This window comes from Ranitomeya imitator, chromosome 1, assembly GCF_032444005.1.
Source record: "Ranitomeya imitator isolate aRanImi1 chromosome 1, aRanImi1.pri, whole genome shotgun sequence".
Taxonomy (NCBI): Eukaryota; Metazoa; Chordata; class Amphibia; order Anura; family Dendrobatidae; genus Ranitomeya; species Ranitomeya imitator.
The window spans coordinates 337,814,287-337,837,409 of record NC_091282.1 but is presented as its reverse complement, the minus strand read 5'-3'; the positions used below and the strand labels follow the sequence as shown (position 1 = coordinate 337,837,409).

Genomic DNA, 23,123 nt, shown 5'->3' with positions numbered 1-23,123 from the left:
CACAGCCCACGTAGTATATTGCCCAGCCACGTAGTATATTGCCCAGCCACGTAGTATATTGCCCAACCACGTAGTATATTGCCCATCCACGTAGTACATTGCCCAGTCACGTAGTATATTGCCCAGTCACGTAGTATATTGTCCAGCCACGTAGTATATTGCCCAGACACGTAGTATATTGCCCAGTGACGTAGTATATTGCCCAGTGGCGTAGTATATTACCCAGCCACGCAGTATATTGCCCAGCCACGTAGTATATTGCCCAGTGACGTAGTATATTGCGCAGCCACGTAGTATATTGGCCAGTTACGTAGTATATTGCCCAGTCACGTAGTATATTGCCCAGCCACGTAGTATATTGCCCAGTTACGTAGTATATTGCCTAGTGACGTAGTATATTGCGCAGCCACGTAGTATATTGCCCAGTTACGTAGTATATTGCCCAGTCACGTAGTATATTGCCCAGTCACGTAGTATATTGCCCAGCCACGTAGTTTATTGCCCAGTGACATAGTATATCGCACAGCGACCTAGTATATTGCCCAGCAACGTAGTATACAGCACAGAGCCACATAGTATAGTGGCCAGTAACATAGTAAATTGCCCAGTTACGTAGTATATTGCCCAGTTACGTAGTATATTGCCCACTCACGTAGTATATTGTCCAGCCACGTAGTATATTGCCCAGACACGTAGTACATTGCCCAGTGACGTAGTATATTGCCCAGTGGCGTAGTATATTAGCCAGCCACGCAGTATATTGCCCAGCCACGTAGTATATTGCCCAGTGACATAGTATATTGCACAGCCCACGTAGTATATTGCCCAGCCACGTAGTATATTGCCCAGCCACGTAGTATATTGCCCAGTCACGTAGGATATTGCACAGCCACGTAGTATATTGCCCAGTTACGTAGTATATTGCCCAGTCACATAGTATATTGCCCAGCCACATAGTATATTGCCCAGTTACGTAGTATATTGCCCAGTGACGTAGTATATTGCACAGCGATGTTGTATATTGCACAGCGACGTAGTATACAGCACAGAGCCACGTAGTATATTGGCCAGTAACGTAGTATATTGCCCAGTGACATAGTATATTGCCCAGTTACATAGTATATTGCCCAGTTACGTAGTATATTGCCCAGCCACGTAGTATATTGCCCAGTCACGTAGTATATTGCGCAGCCACGTAGTATATTGCCCAGCCACGTAGTATATTGCCCAGTCACGTAGTATATTGCCCAGCCACATAATATATTGCCCAGTCACGTAGTATATTGCCCAGTCACGTAGTATATTGCGCAGCCACGTAGTATATTGCCTAGTTACGTAGTATATTGCCCAGTCACGTAGTATATCGCACAGCGATGTAGTATACAGCACAGAGCCACGTAGTATATTGGCCAGTCACTTAGTATATTGCCCAGCTACATAGTATATTGCCCAGCCAGGTTTGTCACAGGTGAAAAAATAAAAAATAAACATATACTCACCTTTCTGAAGGCCCCTTGTAGTCCACGGCAGCTTGCGGTCCCAGGGTTGGTATCAGAGCGCAGGACCTGTGATGACGTCGCGGTCACATGACCGTGACGTCATGGCAGGTCTTTCTAGCGCAGGCGCGCAGGGCCTGTGATGACGTCCCGGTCATATGACCGTGACGTCATGGCAGGTCCTTCTGCCATACCATCTTTGCCACCGGAAACTGCAGCGGAAGATGGTGGCCGGCGGGAGCGGCTCAGCGGACTACGGAGGGTGAGTATAGCAGGTTTATTTTTTTTAAATTATTTTTAACATTAAATTTTTTACTATTGATGCCGCATAGGCAGCGTCAATAGTAAAAAGTTGGGGACACACAGGGTTAATAGCGGCGGTAACGGAGTGCGTTACCCGCGGCATAACGCGGTCCGTTACCGCCGGCATTAACCCTGTGTTAGCGGTGACCGGAGGGGAGTATGCGGGCGACAGGCACTGACTGCGGGGAGTAAGGAGCGGCCATTTTCTTCCAGACTGTGCCCGTCGCTGATTGGTCGCGGCAGCCATGACAGGCAGCTGGCGAGACCAATCAGCGAATGAATAACCGTGACAGACCGAAGGACAGACGGAAGTGACCCTTAGACAATTATATAGTAGATTTGAAATCCAGTAAATCTGGTTCTTAGGACTAATAAAAATGCTTGCATAAATGGCACACATACAGGTCCTTCTCAAAAAATTAGCATATAGTGTAAAATTTCATTATTTACCATAATGTAATGATTACAATTAAACTTTCATATATTATAGATTCATTATCCACCAACTGAAATTTGTCAGGTCTTTTATTGTTTTAATACTGATGATTTTGGCATACAACTCCTGATAACCCAAAAAACCTGTCTCAATAAATTAGCATATTTCACCCATCCAATCAAATAAAAGTGTTTTTTAATAACAAACAAAAAAACCATCAAATAATAATGTTCAGTTATGCACTCAATACTTGGTCGGGAATCCTTTGGCAGAAATGACTGCTTCAATGCGGCGTGGCATGGAGGCAATCAGCCTGTGACACTGCTGAGATGTTATGGAGGCCCAGGATGCTTCAATAGCGGCCTTAAGCTCATCCAGAGTGTTGGGTCTTGCGTCTCTCAACTTTCTCTTCACAATATCCCACAGATTCTCTATGGGGTTCAGGTCAGGAGAGTTGGCAGGCCAATTGAGCACAGTAATACCATGGTCAGTAAACCATTTACCAGTGGTTTTGGCACTGTGAGCAGGTGCCAGGTCGTGCTGAAAAATGAAATCTTCATCTCCATAAAGCATTTCAGCCGATGGAAGCATGAAGTGCTCCAAAATCTCCTGATAGCTAGCTGCATTGACCCTGCCTTTGATGAAACACAGTGGACCAACACCATCACTGACTGTGGGTACTTGACACTGGACTTCAGGCATTTTGGCATTTCCTTCTCCCCAGTCTTCCTCCAGACTCTGGCACCTTGATTTCCGAATGACATGCAAAATTTGCTTTCATCAGAAAAAAGTACTTGGGACCACTTAGCAACAGTCCAGTGCTGCTTCTCTGTAGCCCAGGTCAGGCGCCTCTGCCGCTGTTTATGGTTCAAAAGTGGCTTTACCTGGGGAATGCGGCACCTGTAGCCCATTTCCTGCACACGCCTGTGCACGGTGGCTATGGATGTTTCCACACCAGACTCAGTCCACTGCTTCCTCAGGTTCCCCAAGGTCTGGAATCGGTCCTTCTCCACAATCTTCCTCAGGGTCCGGTCTCCTCTTCTCGTTGTACAGCGTTTTCTGCCACATTGTTTCCTTCCAACAGACTTACCATTGAGGTGCCTTGATACAGCACTCTGGGAACAGCCTATTTGTTGAGAAATTTCTTTCTGGGTCTTACCCTCTTGCTTGAGGGTGTCAATGATGGCCTTCTTGACATCTGTCAGGTCGCTAGTCTTACCCATGATGGGGGTTTTGAGTAATGAACCAGGCAGGGAGTTTATAAAAGCCTCAGGTATCTTTTGCATGTGTTTAGAGTTAATTAGTTGATTCAGAAGATTAGGGTAAAAGGTCGTTTAGAGAACCTTTTCTTGATATGCTAATTTATTGAGACAGGTTTTTTGGGTTATCAGGAGTTGTATGCCAAAATCATCAGTATTAAAACAATAAAAGACCTGACAAATTTCAGTTGGTGAATAATGATTCTATAATATATGAAAGTTTAATTGTAATCATTACATTATGGTAAATAATGAAATTTTACACTATATGCTAATTTTTTGAGAAGGACCTGTATATACAGATTTATGCCACAAACAAGATGCAGATACAACTCAATATAGAAGGCACAGCAGTAATGAAAGGAGAAATTAAAACTAGAGAAAAGCAAAAGTTAAGAACTGTCCCAGTTTGATTTCACTTCTTTTAAAAAAACTCTTTGGTAAATGAACCTCTTCACTTGCTTTTGACAACTCCACTACTTGTAATTAGACCAGCACTAATTTCTATAAATCCCTCAAATGGCATTTGTAATCTATTGTACTTACGAAGGAATGAACTGAACTAAAAAGGGTTCATTATTAGTAACATTATTCACCTTTAAGAAGGCACAGTGATCAATACGGTATAAACAATAAATGAGGACACGGTTCATTCAAACGTAGAAGCAATTCTTACATCTTTCTATAGTTGCTGAATGGCTATTCACACAGAAGTGGAAAGTATCTAACCAGCCTTTATGTGCTGGCGCATAATATCTGATCTGCTTGTGAAATGGTGAAGGCCGTGAACCAATATGTTCAGGACATTCTCTACAAACATTACAGAAATATTCTGATTTTGGTATGGTACTAGTTCAGCAGTCAGAGAACTTCATACTTGCTTTGTTTCATTTGTAGATAGGAAAAATCAGCAGCAAACAAAAGACTGAAACACGGGGAAAAGGAATAGACATAGCTATAGAGGGAACATAGGATGCAGTTGCATCTGAGCTTTGGCATCTTAGAGTAAGTTCTTCACACATCTAAAAACCGCATCAAAACCATTTTTAAGGGTGATTTTTTTTATGCAGCTTTAGTGCATGGAGCATTTTTCTGCTTCAATTGATTCTGTCTGCAGATTTCACTTACCGTATATACTCGAGTATAAGCCGACCCGAGTATAAGCCGACCCCCCTAATTTTGCCACAAAAAACTGGGAAAACTTATTGACTCGAGTATAAGCCTAGGGTGGAAATGCAGCATTTACCGGTGAATTTCAAAAATAAAAATAGATCATTATTTCCCCATAGCTGTGCCATATAGTGCTCTGCACCGTTCATATTTCCCCATAGCTGTGAACCATATAGTGCTCTGCACCGTTCATTGTGCCCCCTAGCTGTGCCATATACGGTGCTCTGCACCGTTCATTGTGCCCCATAGATGTGCCATATACGGTGCTCTGCACCGTTCACTGTGCCCCATAGCTGTGCTGTGCCATATACGGTGCTCTGCACCGTTCACTGTGCCCCATACATAGCTGTGCTGTGCCATATACGGTGCTCTGCACCGTTCACTGTGCCCCATAGCTGTGCTGTGCCATATACGGTGCTCTGCACCGTTCACTGTGCCCCATAGCTGTGCTGTGCCATATACGGTGCTCTGCACCGTTCACTGTGCCCCATAGCTGTGCTGTGCCATATACGGTGCTCTGCACCGTTCACTGTGCCCCATAGCTGTGCTGTGCCATATACGGTGCTCTGCACCGTTCACTGTGCCCCATAGCTGTGCTGTGCCATATACGGTGCTCTGCACCGTTCACTGTGCCCCATAGCTGTGCCATATACGGTGCTCTGCACCGTTCACTGTGCCCCATAGCTGTGCTGTGCCATATACGGTGCTCTGCACCGTTCACTGTGCCCCATAGCTGTGCTGTGCCATATACGGTGCTCTGCACCGTTCACTGTGCCCCATAGCTGTGCTGTGCCATATACGGTGCTCTGCACCGTTCACTGTGCCCCATAGCTGTGCCATATACGGTGCTCTGCACCGTTCACTGTGCCCCATAGCTGTGCTGTGCCATATACGGTGCTCTGCACCGTTCACTGTGCCCCATAGCTGTGCTGTGCCATATACGGTGCTCTGCACCGTTCACTGTGCCCCATAGCTGTGCTGTGCCATATACGGTGCTCTGCACCGTTCACTGTGCCCCATAGCTGTGCTGTGCCATATACGGTGCTCTGCACCGTTCATTGTGCCCCATAGCTGTGCTGTGCCATATACGGTGCTCTGCACCGTTCACTGTGCCCCATAGATGTTCCACATAAATTTGTGCCGCCGCTGCCGCAATAAAGAAAAAAAAACACATACTCACCTCCCTTGATTGCAGCTCCCGGCGTCTCGTTCCGGCGCCTCCATCTTCCCGGCGTCTCTGCGCACTGACTGATCAGGCAGAGGGCGCCGCGCACACTATATGCGTCATCGCGCCCTCTGCCTGATCAGTCAGAGAGCGCAGACGCCGGGAAGATGGAGGCGCCGGCCGGGAAGATGGATCGGCGCCCGGCGGCTGGAACGAGGACAGGTGAATATAACATACTCACCTAGTCCTGGCGATCCTCGCGCTGTCCCCTCCTGTCTTCGGTGCCGCAGCTTCTTTCTCTATCAGCGGTCACCGGCACCGCTGATTAGAGAAATGAATAAGCGGCTCCGCCCCTATGGGAGGTGGAGCCGCTTATTCATTTCTGTAATGAGCGGTCCCACGTGACCGCTGAAGAGAGGAAGAAACTGCAGCGCCGAAGCCCGTGGGACGGCAGGGACAGCGCGAGGATCGCTGGGACTAGGTAAGTATACCTCAGCGCCCTCACCCCCTCACCTGCCGACCCCACCGCTACCGTGACTCGAGTATAAGCCGAGGGGGGCACTTTCAGCCCAAAAATTTGGGCTGAAAATCTCGGCTTATACTCGAGTATATACGGTACTTTTTTCCAAACAAACACTTCAAAAACTGACTCATGGACAAAAATAGCACCATGTACTATAGGCATGTTTTTCCTATTGAAGTCAATACACAGCTTAGGGCAAGTTCAAACAAAGTTTTCTGACCTTCATACTTATGTCTGAAACATCCACGTAAAAAAAAGGTAAAAAAAAACCAAGTCACTTTTTCTGCTTCACTTGACTCAGCAGTCGAATATGAAGCATTATTGAAGGCAGAATACTTAAAAAATATACATATTGCTTCTTTTCCCACACTGAAAACAGGACCATGTGCATTATAAAATTGTCTTTGCATTGAAAGCAATAGGAAGTGAGTATTTGAAGCAGCTTTTGATGTGGTTTCAACAACAGTTACATAGGTGAACAAAAGACCTATTAATCACGTCACGGTACAGAGGCCTAAGAAAGACACACAAAGTCCTTGTGCAACTTCTAGGTAAAAAATGGTCTTCCATGTTTCTTCACTCACCACCCTTTAAAAAAGCAAGAGGACAAAAATATTATATAGTCAAGGCCAAAAGTTTTGAGACTGACACAAATTTTATTTTTCCCAAAGTTTGCCGCTTCAGTTTTTCTAGTGGAAATTAACTCTAGATTGTTATGATGAGTGTTCAGATAAATTGCAAATGTAATTTATCGAATCATCAAGGACTTTTCCACATACATTATTGCCAGTCATGATATCATGAACTTCACATATTTTTACCTGTCTTTCTTATCTACTATATAATTGTCTAAGGGTCACTTCCGTCTTTCTGTCTGTCCCAGATATTCATTGGTTGCGGCCTCTGTCTGTCATGGAATCTAAGTCGCTGATTGGTCGTGGCAAAACGCCCACGACCATTGCCACGACCAATCAGCGACAGCCACAGTCTGGCGGCAATATGGCCGTTCTTTCCTCCCTGCAGTCAGTGCCCGCTCCATACTCCCCTCCAGTCATCCAGTCAGCCCTCACACAGGGTTAATGCCAGCGTTACCGGAGCGCGGTGTAACACACTCCGGTTACGCAGCTATTAACCCTGTGTGACCAACTTTTTACTATTGATGCTGCGCATGCAGCATCAATAGTAAAACGATCTAATGTTAAAAATAATAATAATAATAAAAAAAAAAGGTTATTCCCTCCAACGTGCGTGCTGTCCTCGGCAGTGCAAGCAGCAGGTTCTGGTTCCAAAGATGCTATGCGAGAAGGACCTTCCATGACGTCACGGTCATGTGACCGCAACATCATCACAGATCCTGTGCTCATACCAACCCTGAGACCGGAAGCTGCCGCGTGCACTGCACACAGGCGACAGGACTACAAGGGGCCCTTGGAGGGTGAGTATATGTTTCTTTTTTCTTTTTTAACCTGTTACATACGTGGCTGGGCAATATACTACATAGCTAGGCAATATACTACGTGACTGGCCAATATACTACGTGACTGGGCAGTATACTATGTGTCTGTGTTGTATACTACGTGGCTCTGTGCTGTATACTACGTCGCTGTGCAATATACTACGTGGCTGGGCAATATACTACGTGGCTGGGCAATATACTACGTCACTGGGCAATATACTATGTCACTGGGCAATATACTACGTGGCTGGGCAATATACTACGTGGCTGGGCAATATACTACGTGGCTGGGCAATATACTATGTCACTGGGCAATATACTACGTGGCTGGACAATATACTACGTGGCTGGGCAATATACTATGTGGCTGGGCAATATACTACGTGGCTGGGCAATATACTACGTCACTGGGCAATATACTATGTCACTGGGCAATATACTATGTGACTGGGCAATATACTACGTCGCTGGGCAATATACTACGTGGCTGGGCAATATACTACGTGGCTGGGCAATATACTATGTCACTGGGCAATATACTACGTGGCTGGACAATATACTACGTGGCTGGGCAATATACTACGTGGCTGGGCAATATACTACGTGGCTGGGCAATATGCTACGTCGCTGGGCAATATACTACGTGGCTGGGCAATATGCTATGTCACTGGGCAATATACTACGTGACTGGGCAATATGCTACGTGACTGGGCAATATACTACGTGGCTGGGCAATATACTACATCACTGGGCAATATACTACGTGGCTGGGCAATATACTTCGTGGTTGGGCAATATACTACGTGGACATGCATATTCTAGAATACCCGATGCGTTAGAATCTGGCCACCATCTAGTCGTTGCCATGACCAGTTCTGAGTTTATGTTCAGCTGTCCTGTTTCTGGACTGGTCATGTGGGAGTTAATCCTCTCTGCCTCACTTTGAAGCTGACTGAGCTATTTAAGTCCTCTGCAGCCTGTGGGCCAGTGTCAGCTATAGTTCATGTTGCATGGCTTGAGCACCTGACCTGTTCACTTGTACTAGTGTTCCTTTTTGCCTCTGACTACCTGTACCCGTTTATGACTTGTTCTGACCTCTGGCTTGTATCCCGATTTCGTCTTGCGGCTTACGTTTTGGTTACCACGTTCCCGGTAGGCTCTGACTTTTTGTTTGTCCCCGACCATTCTTCTGACCCCCCCTGTGTACTGCACTTATCTCTCTGTGTATGATCTTGGCTTGCGTGACTTCCCTTTCATTACCTGTGACACCTGTGTTGTAGTTCAGCATTGCTGCGCTGTGTGTACAACCTCTTTTCATTAACCAGCACCCCCTGGTGGAGGTTGCACTATACTGCACTGCAGCAGCACATTACAGTCGTTAGTGTTACTTAAAAATCCAAAGATTGTGAATGTTACAAATATTTTTTGTTTCATACTAAAACATTGAGGTAGTTTAATATATATCCTTATCCATTTATTTAATTCCTTATTTAGTTTATTATTCTGTAGTCTTTTTTTGTGTTTGTCCCAAAAGAAGCCTCCCACATTCTTATTATGCTTCTAACCATTCACCATATTTAAAAACAATGAAGGCCTCACATTAGAATCTCCACAGAAACGCCATACACATTTTGACTAAGAAGAGAAGTGAGAAGAGCTTTTGGTGTTTGGACACAAGTGGTTCTGCACAGACTTGAGTTTCTTAAAGAGCTATACTCAAGTTTGGAAGTTATCCCCTATCCATGATTGGGCCCAAAAATATCTGAAGACTGATTTTTCAAAAGTTTTATAGACTCAAGAAACGAGAGTGACTTTTCACAATCCGGATAGATGGAAACATGTCTTTATCAGTAATCGGCACAGATCTCAGGTCAGCTCAGATGCCAGCAAGGTGGCATACTGGAAAAAGTCAATTAAATCACAATTATTATGCAGCCAATAAAAGCCTTAGAAATAAACAGATGGAAATAAACAAACGAGATGCGAACATTTACATTTTTCATTTAGTTGCATAATAATTCTGTACACATAAATATTTTCCTTAAATATATAAGTTTTAGGTTTATTAATCTTTTGGATTAATTGACAACACTGTAGTTGTTTAAGAATAAAATTAGTCATCAAACGTGCAAATTGACTAATAATTGTGCACATAGTGTACAATATATAACAAAGTGTCACGTATCTCCTATTTCCATTAACCTGTGGATATGGTAATGCAAAGTATTATATGTACAGTCATGGACAAATGTGTTGGCAGCCTTGAAATTGTTCCAGAAAATGAAGTATTTCTCTCAGAAAATTATTGCAATTATACAAGTTTTGTTATACAGATAGTAACATAGTTATTAAGGTTGAAGGAAGACTTTAAGTCCATCTAGTTCAACCCATACCCTAACCTAACATGCCCTAACATGTTGATCCAGAGGAAAGCAAAAAAAACCCATGTGGCAAAGAGTAAGCTCCACTTTGGGGAAAAAAATTCCTTCCCGACTCCACATACGGCAATCAGACTAGTTCCCTGGATCAACAACCTATCAAGGAATCTAGTTCATTTTCTTTGTGTGTATTGGAACACAAAAAGAAACTGAGGAAAAAAAGGCAATTTGGACATAATTTTTGTTACGGAACTTTAACACAGAACTAGAATAGAAGGGGGGGAAACTGATCCTGCACTGACTCTAGGCTGATACCCTACGATGGAGTGGGCAACCCATTCCTTGTGAATAGACCCACCGACGATCCTAGGATAAACTCAAGCGAAGACCTATAGATAGCGGGGAGGAGGTCCCTAAAGATCTAAGGACTGGGTATAAAAACAGGTCACCACCTAATAGAAAAACACAGAGAAGGCTGCAGAAACCAACTGAAAACAGAAACTAAGGATGGCAGACCCAGAGATCCCAGAACTGCACAATATCAAACACAGAAAGCTATCAAAGCACCTAGCCAGAACGCTAGCGGTTTAACACTGTTGTCCAGCAAGGAATGGAAGGCAGGTGCTGGGTAATAAAGGGTGATACAATCACCTGACTTAAGACAACCCAGCACCAGGGGGTAAAGACCAGCAGCCAGAAAACCACAACAACATGGCGGATGGTCAAAAACAAAACAGATTCTAACAATACCTCCCTTTTTACGAGGATCCTCCGGATCCTCTTTGCCGAGCCTTATTTGGAAATCTCCTGTGAAAAGCCTTAATCAGCCTTGAGGCCGAGACGTCCTCAGCTTTCACCCAGGAATTATCCTCGGGACTGAAACCCTTCCAGGACACGAGATACTGCAACCTTCCTCTGTGCCACCAGGAATCTAAAATGCGTGAAATCTCAAACTCGCCGTCCTCATCAACTGGAGGAACACTCGGCATTGCCTCCTTATCTGGTGTGTCAACTTTCTTTAGTAAAGATACATAAAAAAATGAATTCATTCTCAAGAACGAGGGGATGTCTAATCTCACCGCTGCCGAGTTGACAACCTGAACCACTTTGAAGGGTCCTACAAACTTAAGCCCCAGTTTTTTAGAAGGGATCTTCAAACGCAGATTCTTTGAGGACAACCAGACCATGTCCCCAACTGCAAACAACGCCTCCCTTATTGAACGGGATAAGATGACACATCTTACAAAACCGGTCTACAACAACCCAGATGACAGAAAAACCCTTAGAGACCGGCAGATCAGTGATAAAATCCATAGCAAGATGGCGGATGGTCAAAAACAAAACAGATTCTAATAGTACCATCCTGTTACGGATCTGCAACACAGAACTAGAATAGAAGGGGGGAAAACTGACCCTGCACTGAGACTAGGCTGATACACTACAATGGAGTGGGCGACCCATTCCTAGCGAATAGACCCACCGACGATCCTAGGATAAACTCAAGCGAAGACCTACAGATAGGGGGGAGGAGGTCCCTGAAAGATCTAAGGACTGGGTATAAAAACAGGTCACCTCCTAATAGAAAAACACAGATAAGGCTGCAGAAACCAACTGAAAACAGAAACTAAAGATAGCAGAACCAGAGATTAGTGATGAGCGAATATACTCGTTACTTGAGATTTCCCAAGCACGCTCGGGTGTCCTCCGAGTATTTTTAAGTGCTCGGAAATTTAGTTTTTATTGCCGCAGCTGAATGATTTACATCTGTTAGCCAGCTTAAGTACATGTGGGGATTCCCTAACAACCAGGCAACCCCCACATGTACTTATGCTGGCTAACAGATGTAAATAATTCAGCTGCGGCAATAAAAACTAAATTTCTGAGCACTACAAAATACTTGGAGGACACCCGTGCGTGCTCGGGATATTTCGAGTAACGAGTATATTCGCACATCACTACCAGAGATCCCAGAACTGCACAATATCAAACACAGAAAGCTATCAAAGCACCTAGCCAGAACTCTAGTGGATTAACACTGTTGCCCAGCAAGGAATGGGAGGCAGGTGCTGGGTAATAAAGGGTGATACAATCACCTGACCTAAGACAACTCAGCACCAGGGGAAAAAGACCAGCAGCCAGAAAACCACAACAAGATGGCGGATGGTCAAAAACAAAACAGATTCTAACAATTTTACACAAAACCCCCAAAATTGGCCGAACAAACTTTTTGGCACTTTTCCAAAATTGAAACTTTGTTTCAAGCATGTGATGCTCTTCAAACTCACCTGTGGCAAGTAATAGATAAAAAGGGAGAGGTTGACTCAATATTTGCATTGTGTGTTTGCGTGAGCCACACTAAGAATGGAAAAGAAAAAGAGAAGAGAACTGTCTGATGACTTGAGAACCAAAATTGTCAACAATCTCAAATTTGCAAGTCCACCTCCAGAGATCTTGATGTTCATTTGTCAACGGTGCGCAACATAATCAAGAAGTTTACAACCCATGGCAATGTTGCTAATCTCTCTGGATGTGGATGGCAGAGAAAAAAGTTTGACGAAAGGTTGCAACACAAAACAGTCTGGATTGTGGATAAGCAACTCCAATCAAGTTCTAAAGAAATTCAAGCCATTCTGCAGACTCACGGTGTATCAGTGTCATCGCCAACTATCTGTCGACATTTGAATGAAATGAAACGCTATGGCAGGAGACCGAGAAGGACTCCACTGCTGACACAGATATAAAAAAAGCTAGACTGCAGTTTGACAAAATGTACATGAGTAAGCCAAAATCCTTGTGGGAAAGCGTTTTGTGGACAGATGAGATAAAGATAGAGCTTTTTGCTAAAGCACATCATTGTACTGGTTACCGAAAACAGAATTAGACTTACAAATAAAAAAAACACTGTACCTACAGTCAAATATGGTGGAGGTTTAAAGATATTTTGTGGTTGTTTTGCTGCCTTTGGCACTAGGTGCCTTGATTGTGTGCATCAAGGCATCCTGAAATCTGAAGATTACCAAAGGGTTTTGGATCACAATGTAGTGTTCAGTGTCACAAAACTAGGTTTGCGTCGTAGGTCTTTGGTCTTCCAGCAGGACAATGACCCCAGTGACCCCAAACATACTTCAAGAAACACACAGAAATGGATGGAAACAAAGCACTGGAGAGTTCTGAGGTGGCCAGCAATGAGTCCAGATTTAAAACCTATTGAACACCTGTGCAGAGATTTTAAAATTTCTGTTGGGAGAAGGCATCATTAAAATATCAGTAAACTGTAGCAGTTTTCATAAGAAGAGTGGTCCAAAATTCGAGTTGAGAGGTGTAGGAACCTTGTTGATGGTTATAGGAAGAGATTGATTGCAGTTATTTATTCCAAAAGGTGTGCAAACAAATATTAAGGTGAGGGTGCCAACAATTTTGTCCAGCACATTTTGGGGGTTTTGTTTGAAATTATGTCCAATTTGCCATTTTTTCACTGTTTTTGTGTTGTCACAATACATGCAAAGGAAATAAACATGTGTATAACAAAACAAGTGTAATTGAAATAATTTTCTGGGAGAAATACTTCATTTTCTAAAACAATTTCTAGGGTGCCAACAGATTCCTGTAAATATAAAAGTTATAGATATCGTGTATAGTGGGGAAAATAAGTATTTGAAATGAGCCAATGGACTGCAGCACAGGACGACGCTGCTCGTATTTTGCATATCCGGCCTGCAGTTCTATTCCCCAAATGGGAGAGGGGTCGCAGTCATGCCCTGTGACAGTAAACGGAGTGCAAGTGACTGGTCTGCTGGACTCAGGAAGTTTGGTAACCCTAGTGAGGGCCACAATTCCTAATCGGCTGATTTTTGGAAAGGGTGTGGGCATCCGCTGTATCCATGGCGATGTGAAGGACTACCCTGAGGCCCAAGTGGTCGTAAATACAAACTGTGGCATCGACTCCCTTGAGGTCGGCATGGTTAAAGACCTATTGCACCCTATTATAATAGGGCGGGACTTTGTATTATTTTGGGACTTGTGGGGAAAAGGGAGGACGCCTGGTTGTTCGGAGGACAGCCAGGTTGTTCCCGAAGAAACCTCGTTGCAGGCTGCAGATGACAGGTTTCCATTTCGTGTACTTGTTGGCGATGAGGATGAGGCCATATCCACAGGGGCCAGCATCCCTGGGCTGCAGGTGTCCGGGGGAAACTTTGGAACCATCCAACTCAGGGATTTAACTCTAAAAAGGGCCATTTAATAATGGTACTAAATGGGGTAGGTCAAGAGCCGAAGATTGTTACTCGATAACCACATTTTTCCACAAATGAGGAGGTGAGACGGGAGATAATTGAGCAATCAGCCGCTGCTGGTAGCACCTGATTTCTCCAAGGAGTTTGTGGTCCAAATGGACGTATCAAATGTCGGGCTGGGCACAGTCTTATCTCAAGAGGTGAATGGGAAAGAGCATCCCATCATGTATCTTAGCCAGTAGTTGTCATCCTGCGAGAAAAACTATTCCATAGTGGAGAAGGAATGTTTAGCCATCAAGTGGGCGTTGGACTCTCTAAGGTACTACCTCTTGGGCAGGAAGTTCAGACTGGTGTCAGACCATGCCCCACTGAAGTGGTTGCATGAGATAAAAGGGAACAATGTCCGAGTGACCAGGTGGTTCCTAAAACTTCAGGATTTTAACTTCCAGGTGGAGCATAGGTCAGGGAAACTGCATGGCAATGCTGACGTTCTGTCGAGTGTCCACTGTTTATTGGCAGAAGGTGCCAAGCCCTCTGGCTTTGGGGAGAGGGGGAGGGTATGCAAGATGGCCACAGCACAAGTCATTGAAGGGAGATATGTGCCATCACAGCTGTTAACTGCGGTGATGTGAGCTCGGAAGTATGCTCCAGCACTTATAGTACTGAGAGAGTTATTTGGGCCATTACAGGGCTGGGTTTTACAAGTGGTCATAAGAGACGGGTGGGAATGACACATATACCAACACCAGGGGCCTGATTTGGCAGATAAAATGGAGGTCGAGTCTCTTATTCAGTGTCTGTGTCTGGAGGTGTGGAAACCTCCAGTGTGTGTTGTTAAAGACAATAACCTGTGAGAGTGGACCCGCAGGGCTATATGGACTATTTACTTGAAGTTCGTGTTTACCTTCAGTGTGTTGGTAAAGGCACTGACCTGAGCGGGCGGATCAGCAATACCATATGGACTATTTCTTTTCAGTTTGTTTTCACTTTGTGCCAGAAAAGGCTCTTTTTTGTCACCTGGAGCAGTCTATGAAGTTAAATAAACTTGCCTGGACTATTGCGTTGAAACAGCCTCCTGTGCTTACCTCAAGAGCAGCTGAGTGAGTACAATGTCCATAAAAAAAACAAGTGAGCTAGACATAAGGTGTTGAAATCATGTAATGATGTACATTAGCCAAGCTTCAGAAGAAGGCAAAACCTAAGTTGGGTTGAAAGCTGAAATATTGGTCTGTTTATGACAGCACGAGTGCTATATTTGAAATTGTGATTACAGCCAATAAACGCGCCCTCATTTTTTATTCATGGAAGATTTGCACTATGTCTACTTGTTGGCTTTATATAGGACTCTGAGTTAGGGAACAACCATGGGACTTGCTTTATGAAAAATATAGTTTAGTATGGACAGTAAAAACACAACTCACAACGTTATAAATATTGCCTACTATTGCGACCGAGAGGACAGAAGAACTCAGACAGAGAGTGGACCCTCCGGGTGACGGCACTGAAGCTCCAACGGGCGAGCAAACCTGGGAGACCAACCCCTATACAGGGATCGTGAGTAGCAGACCCGAAGAGTCAGATACCGCAACTGCTGGAAACCAAGAGGGACGGCTCAGAAGAGTAAGCAAGGAAATACGGACAACAGAGACAGAGGCAAGACAGAGAAACGAGGAAGAGTCAGATACGGGGCCAGAAGCACGCAGGAAATGCACACGATAATCAGGCGTCGCTGGTAGGGTGGAGACGCCAGATATACCTGATGCCAAAAGCAGAAAGGGTTAATTAGAACAAGGAGTCCGCGCCCGTGCCCTTAAGCACCTGAATGGAGCAGAGGCTGACCGAGAGAATGCAGGAAGAGAAGCACCATGCTGAAGCCCCCTAGTGGCAGTAGAAGGGAACAGAGAACCAGAGAGACGTCTGGAGCGAGGAGGAGCCAGCCGCACAGGAAGCTTGGGAGCAGCGGCGGCAGCAGCAATGGAGGGGAGGACAGCGAGGCGACGAGAGCGGTGAAGAGGAAGTGAAGCAACGGACATCGCAGCAGAACCTGCAGTGGACACTGCTGCGAGCGAGGAGGAGCCAGCGCGACGCCTGGAGAGGTAAGTAGAAGCGACAGTGGTAACACCTTTTGACGTCAGAATCACATACACCATTAGTATCAGGTCCCACAAGAATTCTAAACCACTTCTTTATACTTTAGAACGATCATTCTTTATCCCACTGACATCGTTAACAACTCAGAGATTACTTCATATATGCTTTAAAAATATATTGCCATCCTCAGCATATGGAAATTAACCTGACTCGGCCAGTGGGGTGTCTATTTCCCTCCTGAAAGCATTTAGATCTCTGATGCTTTTATCACACCCCTCACCTTCTGGATGTGATTGACATCTTCTCACTATCCACATAATTTCTACATTGTAGCAAACCCCATACATGAGTGAGAAATCTTTCCTGCTTGGATATACACAATGTCACAAAGAAATTGTCTTGCACAATGAAGCAATGGCATGCATAGTGGCAAGATGTCAAATAGGCTGAAGGAGGCGTAATAACAGCATCAGTGTAATGACGTTCTGTCAGTGGTCGCCTGGGAAATTTAAAATGGCTACCGCTAACAGGCTTACCAGATCCTAGGGGTTGCCGTGGCCCTCACTCTTTAAAACCCGTATGGGTGTCTGGACTTAAATAGGGACTCTTGGGCTGGGGCCACAAAATAAGCTGTTGTTTGCTGGTGCAGGATGGCAGGAGTGTTCAAGACTTAGAAGGCTGGAAAGGTACAAAATCAGAATTTGCAAGAATAGTAACACAAGCCAAGGTCAAAACAAAGAACAATGATAACAACAAGGACCTAAATAGACAGGACTGAACCAGAAAAAAAAACCACAACACTATATCTGGCAGATTCCTGCAGTAAGCTGGAAGCTTAAGTATGGTGTGGTGCTCCCCAATTGTCTGAAGCAGGAAGCCGATAACTTGAGCTGGACAACATGCACACCCTTACTGTCAGACAGCAGTGCAGGTCCCAGCTGACCAAATCTAAATGGCTGGACATAGCCTGCGATGTCCAAAGCTTCTGGCTCCTACATCTCTTCTATCACCAGCACCGCCCACAAAATGAGCACGGCGGCATCTGGCAACAGAAGAAGATGTCTCGGGAGCAGGTCCTGGTGGAGATTTGACAATCAGAGGCTGGACTGCTATAGAGAAAAAGAGAGACCTACTATTCACCCAACCTAGTCAGGTAAATTTTCAAATGCCAAGAATGACAATAAAACTTGCATTGGGATAAAGGATTAGCTCTGTAATCAATCTAAATAATAATGAAGGCAGACTGGTAGGCTTGAAGGGTTTTTATATAAGTTCCCTTTAAGTCAATAAAACACATTAAGCTGACATATTTCCTTGACTTCCCCAAAATATCCATGTTATATTTAGCCAAATTGACATGCTGTTTAAAGGAAGAAGTCCCCTCTATAATTTGTAAAGCGCTGCGGAATATGTTGGCGCTATATAAATAAAAATTATTATTAAGAAGGATATCAATGGATCTACATACCACAGCTAAGAGAGTGGAAGCCACTAGCTGCAGCAAAAGCACCACGACCACCACTGGCACCCACTGCCTGTACAGTAGCACTACTCAACTCAGGCAACAACTGGCCTACTTTTCCTAAAGGACCCATATTAGTGTGGAGGAAGTAGAGTATATTATGGAGTCCAGTATATAGTCACAGCAGGATGATGTTACCTCTGACAGCGTCTCTGTCAGTTTGAGTGCTTGTTCTGCATAAAACTGCCTGATGATAAATAACTATGTGTGATCATTTTTGGTCTGTTATTTAAAGGAAACCTGACAAGTGATATATGCTGTCTAAATCATGGGCAGCATGCATGTATCAGCCACTGGCTGTAAGATCACATCAGGTACGTTTGACCCTGAACACTAGTCGTACAGGTGGGTCCCGTTGGCTTTTTCCCATCTACTAGCATTGACTGACAAATCTTCTTGCCTATACCCGTGTTTAGGCATTAAAAAAACATGAAAACCTGTGTGCACTGTATTATTAAATGGGTTGTTGGTTACTACCGCTTTCCATCCGTTTTTATGGTGAGGTCACTGACATCACTAAAGCCGTATTTACATAAAAGAGATTGAAAGACATTAGGTACAGTCCTAGGAGATGTTAGGAGATATGCACATCATTACAGGGAAGTCACAGTACCTGTGATTAATACATTTGCTGCAAATCGAATTTTGGGGAAAAAGTGAGCACACCTGAAAAATACGAATTTCAGAAATTCAATCATCTCTACTATTGACACTTTTGCATTGATTTTTCATTTTTTTTTTATGTGGAATATGTCAGGTGATTCATACTGCCCAAACCAAAGGCAGCATGCATCAGAGCCTGCCTTCACAATGGCGGCAAAGGTATGTTTTTCTCTGAAACACTCCAGCATTTCAGAATAAAACATAGTTTGCAGATCTGGCCAGGGATTATAGGAATAGACTAAACTAGTCCAGTCTCGTCCTGGTCAGCTTCCTCCTGCACTGTTTTAGTTGGTTGACAGTCCTCTCCAGATGTACACACCATAACCAACTTTCTAAATAGTCTTCATAAAAATTCTTACCATTTTGCTGCTGTAGCGTCTGTGTAACTGCTTTATATTGCTGACTGTGAAGCTGTTTCTAATATAAATGTGACAGCACATACCTTGTGGCTGCTATCAGCCTAAGGCTGGTATGGACATTTTCATGCCGTTATTTATAATTGTTCATTGGCTTGCTGAATGCAAAATCAAGCCATTTTTTAAAAAGTCTTAATTTAAACGTACCTACTATCTTGCTGTGGTAGAGTCTGTGCAACTCCTTTACACAGCTGGCTCTGCAGCTACTTTTGACACAGATTTGAGAGCACACTCTCCCTGGTTACTATCAGCTCATTTAGGGTACCGTCACACAGTGCAATTTTCATCGCTACGACGGTACGATCCGTGACGCTCCAGCGTCGTAACAATATCGCTCCAGCGTCGTAGACTGCTGTCACACTTTGCAATCTACGACGCTGGAGCGATAATTTCATGACGTATGTGCGATGTAGAAGCCGTTGGTTACTATGCGCACATCGTATACGATATATGTTACACCATGCAATCATGCCGCCACAGCGGGACGCTAGACGACGAAAGAAAGTTTCAAACGATCTGCTACGACGTACGATTCTCAGCGGGGTCCCTGATCGCAGGAACGTGTCAGACATTGCGATCTCGTAACTATATCGCTCGAACGTCACGAATCGTGCCGTCGTAGCGATCAAAATTGCACTGTGTGACGGTACCCTTATTCTACTCTCCGTTTGCTAACTGTTGCACGTATCAGTAGGGAGAAAGAGGGACGAGAGCACTCAAAGTCTTCAAGGGATATTACACAGGCTGTTTCAAAAGAGAAATGATCAGAGTGACTATACACCTGTAGTATCAGTGTAGAAAGAGGAAAGCTAGTTGGAATAGAGGACAAAAACACACAGGCAGCAAATGTAGAAGAATAGGAGAGAACACAGAGTAAAATCTGCAAGGCATAATGATCATACACACACATGCTTTAGTGCAAGAGCAAGCAGAATTTTCAAGGGGATCAGAGACGGACCACAACCACACACACCTAAACACACAAGTACAACACACACCCACTAATAAACACAAAGCAACAGCACAATGTTCACATCCTCCATGTATTGCAAGCAATGGAATTTGAAGCCTGAAACATAATGCATTTTTTCTAAGTTTACAGCTAACAAATCTGAAATCTATGTTTTTCTTGTCAAAGGTCTAGATAGCCTTTAAGAATAATAAAAAATTACAGAAACTAAGAATCTAAACCAAATAAAGAATAAGTAGTAAAATTTAATATTACATTAACCCCTGAGCGACTACCGATATGCATTAAAACAGCAGCCGCTAAGTGTAATTATTCCCTAATCGCCAAGGAATAAGGCTGTAGTGCCCCCAGGGTTGGAAAATCTCTGGGGTCTCAGCTAGCTGAGACCCCAGAGAACATGATCAGGGCTGGATTTTTCGGTCCCCGATCACAAAACTAAAAAGTGTGCCCGGTGTTTAAATGATTTCTATTTCTTCTGACATGATATAAATGTCAGAGGAGAGAGAATTGATGCCCCCCAAGACACCTCAGTACCTCCGCCATCCCCGGGCACTCCTGATCCATCCCCCATCATTTTCCTTAGCAGTTGGGGTTAAGTGTTTTGGTTGGGGTTGAGGTTAGGGTTAAAATTGTTTGTTTTTCAAAATCTAAAAAAATGACCCAATGACGGCTGATGTTGAGCGCAAGTGCTCACTACTCAAGTGTGCATTGGGTGCTCGGGTATGCACGCAGTATTGCGGATCCCCACATGTTTATTTGGGGGTGTCTAACAGCCGCAAAACATGTAGGTCTGGGACTTGAGCATGTCACTTGAGCACCCGTGATATTCGGTGCATACCCGAGCACCCAATGCAAACTCGAGTAGCGAGCACTTGTGCTCAACACTAATGACGACATGTTCAATCTGACGACCTAACCAAATTCTGTGTCGTACCTGTAGGTTCAACATACTTACTATACCCCTGGGTAAAATCCTTGAGGGGTGTGGTTTCCAAAATGGGGTCACTTGTGGGGGGTTTCCACTGTTTAGGCACATTAAGGGCTCTGCAAATGCAATATGGCGTCTGCTAATTATTCCAGCAAATTTTCCATTCAAAAAGTCAAATGGCGATCCTTCTCTTCTGAGCCCTGCCGTGAGCCCAAACAGTAGATTTCCCCCCACAAATAAGGTATCAGTGTATTCAGAAGAAATTGTACAACAAAACTTGGGGTCCATTTTCTACTTTTACCCTTTTGAAAATAAAAAAGTTTGAGTCTAAAGTAGATTTTGGTGAAAAAAATTAAATGCTAATTTTTCCTTACATATTGCTTCAGTTCCTGTGAAGCACTTCAAGGGTTAATAAACGTCTTGAATGTGGTTTTGAGCACCTTGAGGGGTGCAGTTTTTAGAATGGCGTCACTTTTGGGTATTTTCTATCATATAGACCCCCTCAAAGTCAATTCAAATGTGATGTGGTCCATAAAAAAATGGTTTTGTAAATTGTTGTGAATTCTGTAGTCGAACTCCCTCCTGTGGTCGTGAATGGTACTTCGGCGAGTTCTGTCTATGGGCTCCCTCTGGTGGCTGTGAGTGAAGCTGCTGCTTCTGAGGTTCCTTACACAGGTGACGTGGTTTATCCTTTGGTTGGCTGCTCTATTTAACTCCTTTCAGATCGTTACTCCATGCCAGCTGTCAATGTTTTTGCATTCGTTCAGTTCGCTCCTGGATCTCTCTGGTGACCTGCCTTCTCCTGCAGAAGCTAAGTTCCTTATTGTCTTATTTTGTTCTCTGTTTTCTTGTCCAGCTGGTTTTCATGATTTTGTCTTGCTAGCTGGAAGCTCTGGGATGCAGAGTGGCTCCTCCGCACCGTGAGTCGGTGCGGAGGTCTTTTTTGCACACTCTGCGTGGTCTTTTGTAGGTTTTTGTGCTGATCGCAAAGTTACCTTTCCTATCCTCTGTCTATTTGGTAAGTCTGGCCTCCCTTTGCTGAAACCTGTTTCATTTCTGCGTTTGTGACTTTCATCTTTACTCACAGTCAATATATGTGGGGGGCTTCCTTTACCTTTGGGGAATTTCTCTGAGGCAAGGTAGGCTTTATTTTCTATCTCTAGGGCTAGATAGTTCTTAGGCTGTGACGAGGCGCCTAGGTCTGGTCAGGAGAGCTCCACGGCTATTTTTAGTGTGTGTGATAGGATTAGGGCTTGCGGTCAGCAGAGCTCCCACATCCCAGAGCTCGTCCTGTATGAGGTTTAATTATCAGGTCATTCCGGGTGCTCCTAACCACCAGGTCATAACAGTAAATGTTGTTTCAAAAAATGAGAAACCGCTGGTCAACTTTTAAACTTTCTAACTTCCTAACAAAAAAATTATGTTTCAAAAATTGTGCTGATGTAAAGTAGACCTGTGGGAAATTTTATTTATTAACTGTGTTGTGTTACATATCTCTCTGATTTAAGGGCATAATAATTAAAAGTTTGAAAATCGTTACATTTTCAAAATTTTTGCCAAATTTCCATTTTTTTTCCACAAATAAACGCAGGTAATATCAAATAAATTTTACCACTGTCATGAAGTACAATATGTCACGGAAAAATAATCTGAGAATCAGTGGGATATGTTGAAGCGTTTCATAGTTATAACCTCATAAAATGACAGAATTATAAGATTTGGCTTTGTTATTAAGGTGTTAACGTACAGTGCATTGCTCTGACATGTTTTTGGATTATGAATGCTTGGTAAATCAAGCAGTACATCCAATATCGCAGGCGTTTTACATTGATATTTCCTCACTGTTTATACAGTGGGTTTTGCTTCGATCAGACAATAACAACAATGAAGCTTAGCTGTGCCAGAATGCTCAAATTAGACCAATTACGGTAGCTAAAAACCTTGGAAGGAGGAAGTAATTTATAGAAATGGTTTGAGTATTGCCATAGCAATATTAATAGGGATGAGGGAATAGCTTCTCATAACTCCATATCTGAATAGCTGCAGCGCTTACCGAATAGCTGCAATGGGAACCCGGATACCTGGAGTTCTCCCGATAATCAGGTGTTTGGCACC

General features: G+C 43.9%; 1 protein-coding gene across 1 annotated transcript in view; it reads right to left on the bottom strand.

The window, feature by feature from the left end:
* Nucleotides 1-23,123, bottom strand: part of SVOP (SV2 related protein) — a 137,450-nt gene that overhangs the window by 110,855 nt on the left and 3,472 nt on the right. The gene's annotated exons all lie outside the window — the stretch shown is intronic.